Below are 12,085 nucleotides of genomic sequence, written 5' to 3'. Positions count from 1 at the left end.
GTGTTTCCCTCCTAGGAAGTAACTCCAGATAAGTGAAATTTTAAAAAGAAAACGAAAAAGCAAGTGAATGAGTTTGACAGGAAATTCATGCTCAGGTTTAACTAGACAGCGGTCTCTCTCAGTCTACTCCACCTACCGGTACAGGAGAGGAATTCAAAACGATGAATGAATCTGATACCTTTGTTTTAGACTGATTGTATTTGATACCCATGTTCCAATGTTGGTGCCTGATCTAGTAATTCACACAATGTTTTAAATAAGAATAGCAGCGCATCCCTGAAGGGCACAGAAAGGGAGTGAGACACCCAGTTTGTTCATTCACCAGTAAGAGACAGGCCAGGGTGGAGGTGGTGAGCACCCAGGGGCCAGTGCTCTTAGGAGAGCTCCCTTCTTCTGCCCAATTTACCCTCAAGAAAATACCAACATTTAAACTATCAGCGAACGAACGCAGCATTATTGATTTCTTTTCCTCTGTTAGTTATCTGAACAGAATACGAAAAGCCAGTATTATCGACCTATTTATGCTCACTACTTATCCACAGGCTAAAAGAAAACATACTAAAAGAAAACAACAGATACTAAAGTACCTGCAAGTCATCACATAAAAGCAGAAAAAAAAAAATCCTTGGCTTTTCAAATGAAATCCCTGACTGGTTTCAAATTCTCCTTTGACTTCCAGCAAAATGGAACACTACGCTCACAACACACACAGACCTTTCCTCCCAGTTAATATTCCAAAATAACTTCGCTCTTATCTGAATGTGGCCTAGAAAAGTTTTCTGGAAGCAGGACAAGCAGTTGGCCAGAGGCATGCTGTTCTTTTTCACTCTTTCCATTCCCTGCTGAGGCCACACCCTGTACCCTGCGGTGAGGGCCTCACCAGCCCGCGCCCTAACCACACTGTCCCGCTGGCCCGCTTCTACACTGATACTGATAGGACCACGAAAAGCAACTAGAAATGTCTAGAGGAATTCATGCTTTCCACTAATTTCTGAGAGAACATTTCATAAAATCTCTAAATTAAAATCTCATAAAATCTCAGCCATAACATATTTTTAATTCGTTTGCTTACGACAAATTCATGATGCAAGAGTGCAGATCAGCCAGCATAAGGGAAAAGTACTGGATATATCTGAGAGCAAATCAAGGAACATGTTCACAGCATGCTAATTCCAAGTCATTCCTAACTTGTCTTCTCAGGAGGACATTTAAAAACAAAGACAATCATTACATATAATCATCTCAAGGAGAAAAAAGCAGGAATTTAGTAGAATATACTTGGCATAAACCTCAGGCTGAACCTCCAATGATCAAGCAGGGATAAAACAGCTTCACAGAAAATTAACACAACAGCAAAAGGGTAAAAAGTCCTTCACTAGAAATTCACATTTCTTTAATCCATAAGCAACAGGTGAAAGAATTTACAGGTTTTCTTTAAATTTATAGGTTTTCATTAAAAATTAGAGCTATTGGGGCACCTGGGTGGCTCAGCGGGTTAAAGCCTCTGCCTTCAGCTCAGGTCATGATCCCAGAGTCCTGGGATGGAGCCCCGCATCGGGCTCTCTGCTCAGAGGGGAGCCTGTTTCCCACCCCACCCTGCCTGCCTCTCTGCCTACTTGTGATCTCTGTCAAATAAATAAAATAAAATCTTAAAAAAAAAAAAAATTAGAGCTATTTTCCAAACCAGAATACTGGTGGCAGGAAGAGCACTTGCAGGATACACTAAAAAAGGAACAAAACCCAAAAAACCTTTGATAGTACCTTTGCTGCCCAAGAGTGTAGCATCAGTCAAAACAAATTTCAGTGTTTAAAATAAATATTCAAACCCTATCAGGTTGCTAATATGTAGCAGTGCACAATCACCTGAGAGTCCACTGCAAGGATGGGCCACCACGGTGCCCCGGGCCAACGGAATAGTAAGTCTGCGACCCAGACTACAGAACAGGTCCCACATTAGGATCTCAGACCGACATCCTGAATTTCTTTGAATTCCTTGTCATTTAAACATTTCCTTTAACCCAACGACCGACTTTGCTCTAATCTGGTCAAGTTTTATTAAAATGAGGCCTGCATCAACAGGCCTCAGCCTAGAATCAATCAATTTGAGGACAACAGATAAAAACACAAGCCAAGTGATACTTTCATTCTTTCCTTGAGAAGCAGACTTGAATTACAACAGGTGAATGACAAGGCCATTTTATATCAATAAATTAAGCCATAAAAGCAATTATTTACCAGGAGGGGAAGGTCTTGCCAATTAAAATAAACTAGGTAATAAGGCATTCGGCAGTGTTTTTTGCACACATGCTTATTTTATGTAATCTTTCCAGCAGACCGCTAGGTGTAGTGTGTTTTGAGGGCATTAGAGATGAGGTCAAGGGATTGGTCTCAAGTCACACGAAGGCTGAGTAAGAAGCTAATACCACAAACATGCTTCTCGCACCTCAGCCGCTTGCTGACATGCTCTAATAGAAGCGACTTGCTGTCCAAATTCCACGCCTATCAATGTGGCTTTTGCAGACTGCTCTGGGAATTGCCAACCTGTGCTGCCAACTAGCCACTCCAGAGATGCGACATTCATCAGAATGATTAAGTACATGTGAGATCACCCCTTGAAGACAGAAAGAAGAAAATGAAGCAGAAGGAAAAAACCAATGATGTCGTACTAACAAATGACAATCAACTAAACTGGGACAAAGTACTGTAAGTCATTCTCCACAAACACAAAGAAACTATCCCTTAATCCAACCCAACTTTAACTCGGTTCTGGTCAAATGGCAACGTCACAGGCACCAATGAGGGAAGTTCAGATGACTGTTAACACTCACGCGAACTAGAGCTTTTCAAGAGGACAGAGAAAAACAAAGGTCAGGGTAAGCAGAAGTATATTTAGGCCCTGGGATGGCTAATTGTTTGTGTCAACTTGACTGGGCCATGGAACACCCAGATATCTGCTCAATGTTATTGTGGGATTGTCTGTGAGGGTGTTTCTGGCTGAGCCTGATACCTGAGTAAAGCAGTTCACTCTCCCCAGTAAAAATGGGCCTCATCCAATTGGCTGCCTGAACAGAACCCAAAAATCTGAGTAGGGGGAATTTGCTCTCTGCTCACAGTCTGCTACCTGGAACACCATCCTCAGCGGCCTTTGAATGGGGACCAAAACTTACACACCAGCTCTCCCGGTTCTCTGGATGGAGTAACGTCATTGGCTCCCCCACCTGCCAGGGACCTCTCAGCCTCCACAACCCAACCGAGGCAGCGAATTCCTTATGATTATCCATCAATCTCAGATACCGTATCTCCTCTCAGTGCAGTATCTCTAGAGAACCCAGACCGACCACAGGCTTGCTCTAAATCACACCACAGGAGATTACATTTTCAGTCCTAGAGCAGTTAAAGAGGGAAATGAGCAAACCCTGAAAACAAAAGTACTCTACACCTAAGGGGGGGGGGTATTCTCATGTAGTTTACAAAGAGAAGTATGGCGTTAAAAATAATTTGCAAAAAAAAATGCCTCCATTTATGCAAACAAAACAGAGCAAATGTTGGCAAACTTTTTCTGTAAAAGGGCCAGGCGGTAAATATTTTAGATTTTGTGCCCCATACATACAGTCCCCATAGCAATTCCTCTGTTCTGCAGTTGTAGCTGCAAAGCAGCCACAGACATATGGAACCAAATGGGCCCACTGTGTTACAATAAAACTTTATGAATACTGAAATCTGAATTTCGTAAAGTTTTCAAGTTACCAAATAATACCTTTCCTTTTGACTTTTTTCCCCAATCACTTAAAAACTTAAAAACCTATCTTGGCTCATGAGCCACAGTGACCCATGGGTGGTAATCGGACAACCCGAGACCGAGAAATCAAAAATAAAATTTAAACTAAAAACAAAGTTTTAAAATAGACCTTGCTCTATTATTCCAACATTTCTGGCAGGGTTATTTGCGGGACACAAGTGCCACAACGCTTCTATTCGTCCTCTTGGAAGTACTACTTGAGCTGCAGGACAGACAGAACCAGCCTCAATTCTGTGATCTGTACGCATCCACCATACATTTTCACATTCATGCTGCTCTCCAGGGGAAGAAGCATAAACTCTATGAGGAACACAACGGAGCTTCTTCAAAGGGAAGGAAAAAAATCCTTCCCCTCCTATATAGGAAGCAATCCATCCCACAGCAAAGACAGGTAGATCTAGACTCTGGAATGTTTTCCAAAGCAATCCCAGCAGGTATAAATAAAGAAATGGATAAAAGTGAATGTTATTACAACCCATTTCATTAACTGTAAAACTAATGTTGGTGAGGAGGACGGACACTACTCTTTTCTTTACATAGGTATTTAAAAGGGGTTATTTTTGTGATAGGCTTAAAGGGGGGTTATATGTATCAGATACCTGATCAACTTTAAAATTGCTAATATTAAGCTCTCAAAAATCTTTACGTTAAAAAACAACAACAAACTATCACTCCAGTAGCTGCAGACTCCCATCAAGTCCCCTGTCTCACCGCAGACTCTCCCTTGTCAGGCTGGAAACATTTATAACAGAATAAATAACAGAATGAAGAGCGGGGAGAAGACTGCATTCATTTGAAAGAACCAGGACATTTAAAAACTGATTATGATATCTAAGCTGCTCTCACAGTTATAAATATTATGAATTTAATAGAATTTGGTGTTATTAACACTAAATAGTTAATTTTTTAAAAATCCAATTACTAAGTTAAGAGAGCATTTCAGTACTAGTAGGACTCTCTTGATTCTCAACCCTAGAAAATGCAGCCAATTAAAAGAATCTTCCACTTTAACATCCACACGTTACACACCTTTTAAACACTGGGTAGGTATAACCTGGTAATAAAGAAATTGTCTTTCTTTTGCTTTGAGAGAGAGGTGCATGCAAACAGGAGTAGGGGAGAGGGGCAGAGGCAGAGAGAGAGAATCCTAAGCAGGCTCCAAGCTCAGTGCAGAGCCCACCACGGGGCTCGATCTCACGAACCTGAGATCACGACCTGAGCAGCAACCAAGAGTCAGACACTTAACCGACTTGGCCAGCCAGGCACCCCTCAAGGAAAAAAATTTTAAGTGACTACCTAACAAATAGAAAAGTATCCCAGGTTTTTAAAGCACCAAACTAACCTTCCTTCGACTGGAAGAAAAAAGGAGCAAAAAATCAACATACCTTTTTCTTTGGGAATGGGAAGAGGAGATCTGCATGGATTCTATAATGTGAAGAACAACCACATTTTCAGACGATCACTGAGGAAAAACATGAATGTAACTACTCCTTCTGCAAAGGGGCTTTCAAAAAGGTGAGACTACAGCAACAGACCAGAAACTGAAATAATGGCTCAATAGAACCAATAAAAAAGTCTTTTGGAATGGAATTTTAATTTCCTACTGAAAACTTTGCGAAGAGAGGGATATAATCTATGCCTAGATTTCTTACGTTATTTCAACTACCATGAACTGGCTTTTCTTATTTTGTAATGCATCATATTCAAATTACACTAAAAGAGGATTAGTATCTAATTATGGCTAAGAAACAAACAATTAAAAGTATGCTATGAAAAAGCACAAATGAGCCAGTTGTAACTCCCCTTTAGAATGCTAACCAGAGCCTAATATGAAGCGTACTGGGATTGTTCTGGGTGAATTCTGCTTTCCTCCACAGTCCACCGTAAGCAACTGGACCTTGTTTTTATTTGGTTCTCCTGGCAGGGAGTAGAGAGAGCAATCCTCTGAAAACTACGTGATCTACAGCAGCCAGATAAGACGCCTTTCTTCTAAGAATGAAATACGACAAAGTATATATATCAACCTGTCTCTGCACTTACTAAAGCGAAAGGGCGGGGTACCTGGCCGGCTCAGTGGGTTAAGCTTCTGCCTTTGGCTCAGGTCATGATCTCAGGGTCCTGGGATCGAGCCCTGCATCGGGCTCTCTGTTCAGCAGGGAGTCTGCTTCCCCCTCTCTCTCTCTGCCTGCCTCTCTATTTGTGATCTCTCTCTCTGTGTGTGTCAAATAAATAAAAAGTCTTAAAAAAAAAAAAAAAAGGTGAAAGGGCCCTGCGAAGTAAAATCAGGCAGGTGCCTCTCCTAGACCAACTTCACCCCAAAGACAGAGGGGAGAAGCAACCATACTTGGCAGACCACCCACGCTACTTCCCAAAAGCAGACATATTTCAACATGACTCATCCCAACGTTAAGAACTCCCTAGGACAACTCCTTCAACCAAGCTGAATTAGCTAGAGACCTAAAGTTCTTACCTCTTCAGAACTCTGAGGTATCAGATTTCGGAAATATTTCAGTGGTTCAACAAGCTTTTAAAACAGTTTTCTGTGAATACTTCGGGTGATTAAAAACCTGAATGGACACGTGTTCTGCTTCCCCTCCCAAATCTAACAGGGCTAACCAACTTCTTCCTGACAAAAATATTTCCTTTTCGAAGATGATACCACTGAAGGAAGCACTGCGTGGGGCTGTTCTGCGGCGAATTCTCATTAGCGGAGAAAGAGTTGTTCGAACCCACAGGCACTGTCACTCAGTACCTCATACGCCACGAAGGCACTTCTTGGGCTGGCAGCCAGGGTCCAGGTTTTCTCAGAGAAAAAGTGCTGTTTACTCGGATTATTACCACGATACACTGTAACCACTCAAGACAGGACAGGGGATGGCTGGTATACAAGGATATTACCAGCTGCTGGCATTAATGAGGGGCAGGGACTCTAACAGAAAAAGGAAATAAGAAAGAAATCAAACAATCAAGCCGCCCATGATGTCAACGTGACATTACGTTAATATCTCAGTGAATTGTAATTACAAAATGGAAATCACTGATGTACCAAGAAACCAGAAATAAGACTTCTGTCTGAACTGAACTACCAACATATAAATGGACTGGAAATGGATAGGGGGAAAATGATACGGGGCCATACTGGAGTGCATTACACCCTTCCATCCAGCTAGCCTGCCTTTTAAAACAAGTCATCAGTATAATCTTCATTACAGATAAATGCCAGGTAAGGACACCTTACATTAAATTGTATTGTAAACAAATACTTTATGTGGTAAAAGATCTGAAGAAATGCTACACTGTAATTCTTGTATCTCATGGCTTCTATGACTCATACTAATCATTTACTTTAAGAGGAGCCTGTGGTTCCTGGGGCACCTGAGGTGATTTTATTGATTCCAAAGTACACACTACTTCCCTCATTATAACATATCTTAAACTGGGATGAGGTTTACAACCACATTTCCCCCTACAGTAGTATATAAAATAATGGTGTACCTTACAAATATCTTAGGCTCAATGAAACAGCATATCTGCTTCTTTGAAGCCTTAACTACAATGTAACTCACAGCATGGACGCCACCATTATTGGTGGGCTTTTTAAAATGCAAATTCCTGAGCCCAGAATCCCTAGGAGGATTAACACTCCTGCATGTTAATGAGCTCCCCAGGTGGTTCTCACTCTCACTTGGATCTGAGAACTTCAGATCTACAGTACAGCAACCCAAACACACAGAGAAGTCTGGAGATGGGAGCAGGGGGTGAGGCAGATCTAGGCCACAAAAGCCCAAAGGTAAAACTCATAAAACAAGAATTTCATTCTTTCCTTAACAATGAATGGAAATCAGCCTGACTCTGGGCCAGGTCTCCTGTTGGGGTGAGGAGGGAAAGGGGGGCAGTGAATAAATCTGGAGATAATGTACTGAGGAATAGAGCAAAGAGAACTCTCGTTTGCAATGGTTACAACGGTATTAGATTCAAAATTACCCAAATGTTTTCTTGCAGTTTCTCCTCACCTACCAAAGCAGAATTTCGCTTAAAAAGCTATAATCCAGTGGAAAAAGTTAAACAGTGATCAGATTTCTGTAACTGAGAGCACCAACATGCCAAATACAGAAAACAAAATGACATTTAGTTCTGCCAGCTCCCTCAGAGTTCTACAACTGTGGATTAAACAGCTGTAATGTAAACCACTTAATCCTACACCTTACCATCCCGGAAAAGAAAGACGGACAGACAGAAACAGGTATCATTGAAAACAATGGCAGAAATAAAAACGAAATACATTTTAACTGTAAGAAGTTCCACATACATAGGGTAAAGAAGTGTCCAGGTCACAAACTGCAACAACAAAAAAGATCAGAGAAAGGCACAGATTTCCACACAGTGTAACTATCTTCATCTCCTAAAACTATTTTACATTGTATCGGATGAGAAGTTACAAGTTCCTATTCTGAATGAATGTCTAAGAATTCCCCCACAAAGCCGCTGCACTGATGGTCTTTATTTTTTTTTTTTAAGATTTTATTTATTTATTTGACAGAGAGATCACAAGTAGGCAGAGAGGCAGGCAGAGAGAGAGGGGGAAGCAGGCTCCCTGCTAAGCAGAGAGCCAGATGTGGGGCTCCATCCCAGGACCCTTAGATCATGACCTGAGCCAAAGGCAGAGGCTTAACCCACTAAGCCACCCAGGGAGCCCCTAAAACTGCCTTTAAATAGTCTGCGAATTTCACTGACCCAGAGCAGGCATAGCGCTGTCAGTCAAACCTTCCACGTGAAGAAATGGAGGAGCAGAGCCTTTCTGTCTGTCCTGGATGGTGCACCATTTCTACCACAAAAGCTGAATGACAGCAGCCATTTGCAAAGAGGTAGTAAGAAGCTTCTGGGGTAAAAGTTCCTGAACCAAGGAAGAAGTCCATCCTTGTTGATCCTTCAAAACACACTGAATGATCACTTAGTTGTAGATACTGAATAGTATCGATAATATGCCTGATATCATACTGTGCCTTAAGTCGTGTAGAGCTGGTGATGAAAATCAATTCAGGAACTGACTCCCTGCTACAGATGTCAGCCTAACTTTTTCTCCCCAGCACACAAAAACTCACCAGGGGCCATCAATGGATGAATGAATGAACAAAATGTGGACTGCATCCATACGTGGGGTATCTGTTAATCATAACGTGAATGAAGTACTCTTCCGTGCTGTCCTACGGACATCATGCTAAGTCAATGAACCTGGACCTGAGAGAGCACACTTTGTCGGCCTCCATTCATATGAAATATACAGGACAGGTCAATCCACAGGGACAGAAAGCAGGCTCGTGCTTGCCGGGGGCTCAAGGGAAGGGGAAATGGAGAGTAATTGTTTAATGGATATGAAGTCTCCTTCCAGAATGATGAAGTGTTTCAGAGCTAAATAGAGGTGACGCCAGCACACCACTGTAGATGTACTAAATGCCGCTGAACTGTACACCTTAACATGGTGAATTTTATGCTGAATGAATTTCCTAAAGAAGGAAATCGGGAAAAAACAAAAACAAAAAAACCTGACCAGAGTAAGACTAGAAAAATCATAAAGAGTAGATGAAAAAATTAATTGGATTAGAAATCAGGGAAATATAAGTCATCTTAGAATAGCTTCAATCAAATGGAGGAGGCCAATGAAAAAGAGAATGAAAGAATACCAGTGGGTATGCAGTGGAAACTTAGAAGAACTGGAACATTTAATTTCCTCTTCTGAGAGAGTCAGCTGACTGTATTTTAGAAGCTGAATAGAAGTCACGAAACCTCTTAAAGTTTAAATATCTTGGGAATCTTGCTCAATCTCCCCAAATTAAGAAAATAAGGCTCTGTGTGGAATTAAATAATTTGGTCAATGCCATTTATGAAGCAGCTAAACGCAGAACTATGGCTTAAAATCCAGATGTGTGATCCGAAGGACAGGTATCTTTCTGGACTAAGTACAAAACAAATGTTTGCTACTGTACTAAGTTCTGAACTAGCTGGACTTTTATGAGACCTAGGGCCAAAATTTGTTGATTCCTGGGTCTTACACCTTTCAGCTTAAGAAATGAGTATAAAAATGAAGAAAAAAAAAGAGAGAGTGAGAGAGAAAGACTCATTGTCTCAAAGAAAATAGCTTTATGAAGGCCCCGCCTATCTTATTCATAGTATCCATGATACCTATAATAACTGGCACATAGGAGGTACTTCAATATTTTTAAATGAATTTTTGAACACTAACGCTCACCATTTAAGATTTAAAATAGGTGGTCAAAAAAAAAAAAAAAAAAGACTCTGATAATCCAAAACTGAGACAACCACTTTTTGCCATTCAACAATCTCTTGCCCCTCTCTCAAATTACCTTTCCTTGTTAATGTATCTTCATCAACTATTAAATATTAATTACCAACACTTAAGGTAGCAATCCAAATTTTGTAATTATAACAAAATAACAAAATATCTTGAAAGCCACTTTAACCCAGTGGCACTCAGTCTTATTTTGATTCCCTTTTGAAACACAAGTGCCCTCCCAACCATGGGGATTTTTGAGGAATGTGGCCTGTGGCCTTTTTTAAAAGCCTCATTTGTGTTGGATTTTAAAAGATCCCAGGTTGAGAATCACTGCATTGGACTCTACATTTCTCACTATCAAGAAATGCTAATCTTTAGCGAGCTGAGAACACACTACATAGAATTTGTGAAAGAAAGCTTCTAACACCTGTACAAAGTGGGGCGGGGTGGTGGTTAAGTTCTGTAAACAGCTAGAGAACTAAAGAGACTGGGGGCCTTTTGAAAGAGATACAATTAATGATATGACCTGAACTGATGCCAAGAGCATAAGCTATTAACTTTATTTTCTAAGTTAAACGGAGATCTCTTTGTACTACATGATGCACTGTACAAATATTAGCAACGTTTCCAAAAACTTGGTAAATCTGACAGTATACCCCTAAACCTGCAAGGCAGTCAAGGGTCCAAGGGGTCTGGCATCTTCTGTCACCATCAACCTTTACTTAACCTCTAGAGTTCACATTTTCATGTGTAAAAATAAGAAAGATAAAAGAACTCTGGCTGGTGAGAATAAATGTGCATATGAAAGCATATAGCACAGTGCCCAGTAAGCAATATAATACTACCTAGTATCCTATCTTGTATCCATATATTTCTGACTTAAGAAAATAAAAACAAAAGGTTGCGTCGATTAGACAGCAGCTCTGTATTTTATGAAACTTAAAAAGAGTGGGATCGGGGAGAAGATGAAGAAACACAGCTCAACCTCAAATCATCAATGTGTCATTTATATTATTTAGATCTAGTGTCCCTAACCGTGGTACAGAGTAGAGAATTTTGAGGACAGTAGCCCAAAAAAAAAAAAAAAAAAAAAAGGGGGAAGAAAAAGAAGGAACAGTACATTCATCAATGACAGCGAATATCCATGAGCTGGATGAATTTTAAAAATGAGAAGTACCTCCAGTTTAGGAGACGCTGAAACTTTACAAGTGAGCCAAGACGGCCTTCCACAGAGTACCACTGCAACACCAGTTCACCGCCGCCTCTGTAGAGCCCTGGGCCCGGGTTTCCGACTGCGAGCCGGGGCCCCCCCGCAGGGCGCGAACCCAGGTGCAGCCCGGCCGGGGCGCCCAGCGGAGCGCCAGGTGCAGGCGCCGCCCCGACCTCCGCGGACCCGGGCAGGGAGACAGCGAGCTGGGGATGCACCCGCAGGGCGGCGGCCCGAACCCCGGCCAACCGCACTCCGGGGGCCCCGGTCCTACCTGCGCCCGCCCCCGCCCCCGCCGCGGGATGCGCCACCACGACCCGGGCGCGCGCTCCGGGGCCCGCCCCCAGCCGGCGGTGGCCGGGCGAGCGGAGGATGAAGGTGACGGTGGGTCCCCGACTCCCCTCAGACGCCCACCATCCCTCCCCGCCCTCCGCCGCGGCTCCCTCCGCCTCCCCGTCCGTCTCACTGGCCTCGCGCCTGTCTTCCGGCCTCTGAGCGGTCAGTCCTGCCGGAGGCCGACGGGACCCGCCGCCGCCGCCTCCTGCTCCCTCCTCCGCTTTCTCCCGGGCTCCTCCGGCTTCCCCTCACCCCCGCGAGTGGCCTGGAGGAAGCCAGCTCGCCGCTGGGCCTCCTCCCCGCTTCCCCGCCGCGACCAATGGGCCCCCGCCGCCGGGAAGCCGCGCCCGCCCCCTGGCGGTGGAGGACCGAGCGGGCGCCCGGCCGGCTGGCGGGAAGGGCCGGAGAGCGAAGGGAGGGGTCGGCCCGCCGGCCCCCGCCCGGCGCTGCG

At 43.2% G+C, this 12,085-nt stretch overlaps 1 protein-coding gene across 3 annotated transcripts in view; it reads right to left on the bottom strand.

The window, feature by feature from the left end:
• The window catches only part of LOC111152006 (family with sequence similarity 3 member C), a 51,445-nt gene extending 39,592 nt beyond the window's left edge, over nt 1–11,853 (bottom strand). The window contains exon 1 of one of the 3 annotated variants that reach the window (XM_022510268.1): nt 11,765–11,853. The gene's annotated coding sequence lies outside the window, so the exon portion shown is untranslated. Of the gene's footprint in view, nt 1–11,268; nt 11,369–11,764 lie in introns of those variants that run through there. The other 2 variants (XM_022510270.1, XM_022510269.1) reach the window with 2 other exon arrangements.
• Between the last annotated feature and the right edge of the window lie 232 nt (nt 11,854–12,085).

Source organism: Enhydra lutris, unplaced genomic scaffold (genome assembly GCF_002288905.1).
Source record: "Enhydra lutris kenyoni isolate GAN:26980312 unplaced genomic scaffold, ASM228890v2 scaffoldscaffold27, whole genome shotgun sequence".
In the NCBI taxonomy this organism is placed as follows: Eukaryota; Metazoa; Chordata; class Mammalia; order Carnivora; family Mustelidae; genus Enhydra; species Enhydra lutris.
The sequence above is the reverse complement of the archived record's forward strand: the minus strand, read 5'-3'. Positions and strand labels throughout refer to the sequence as shown.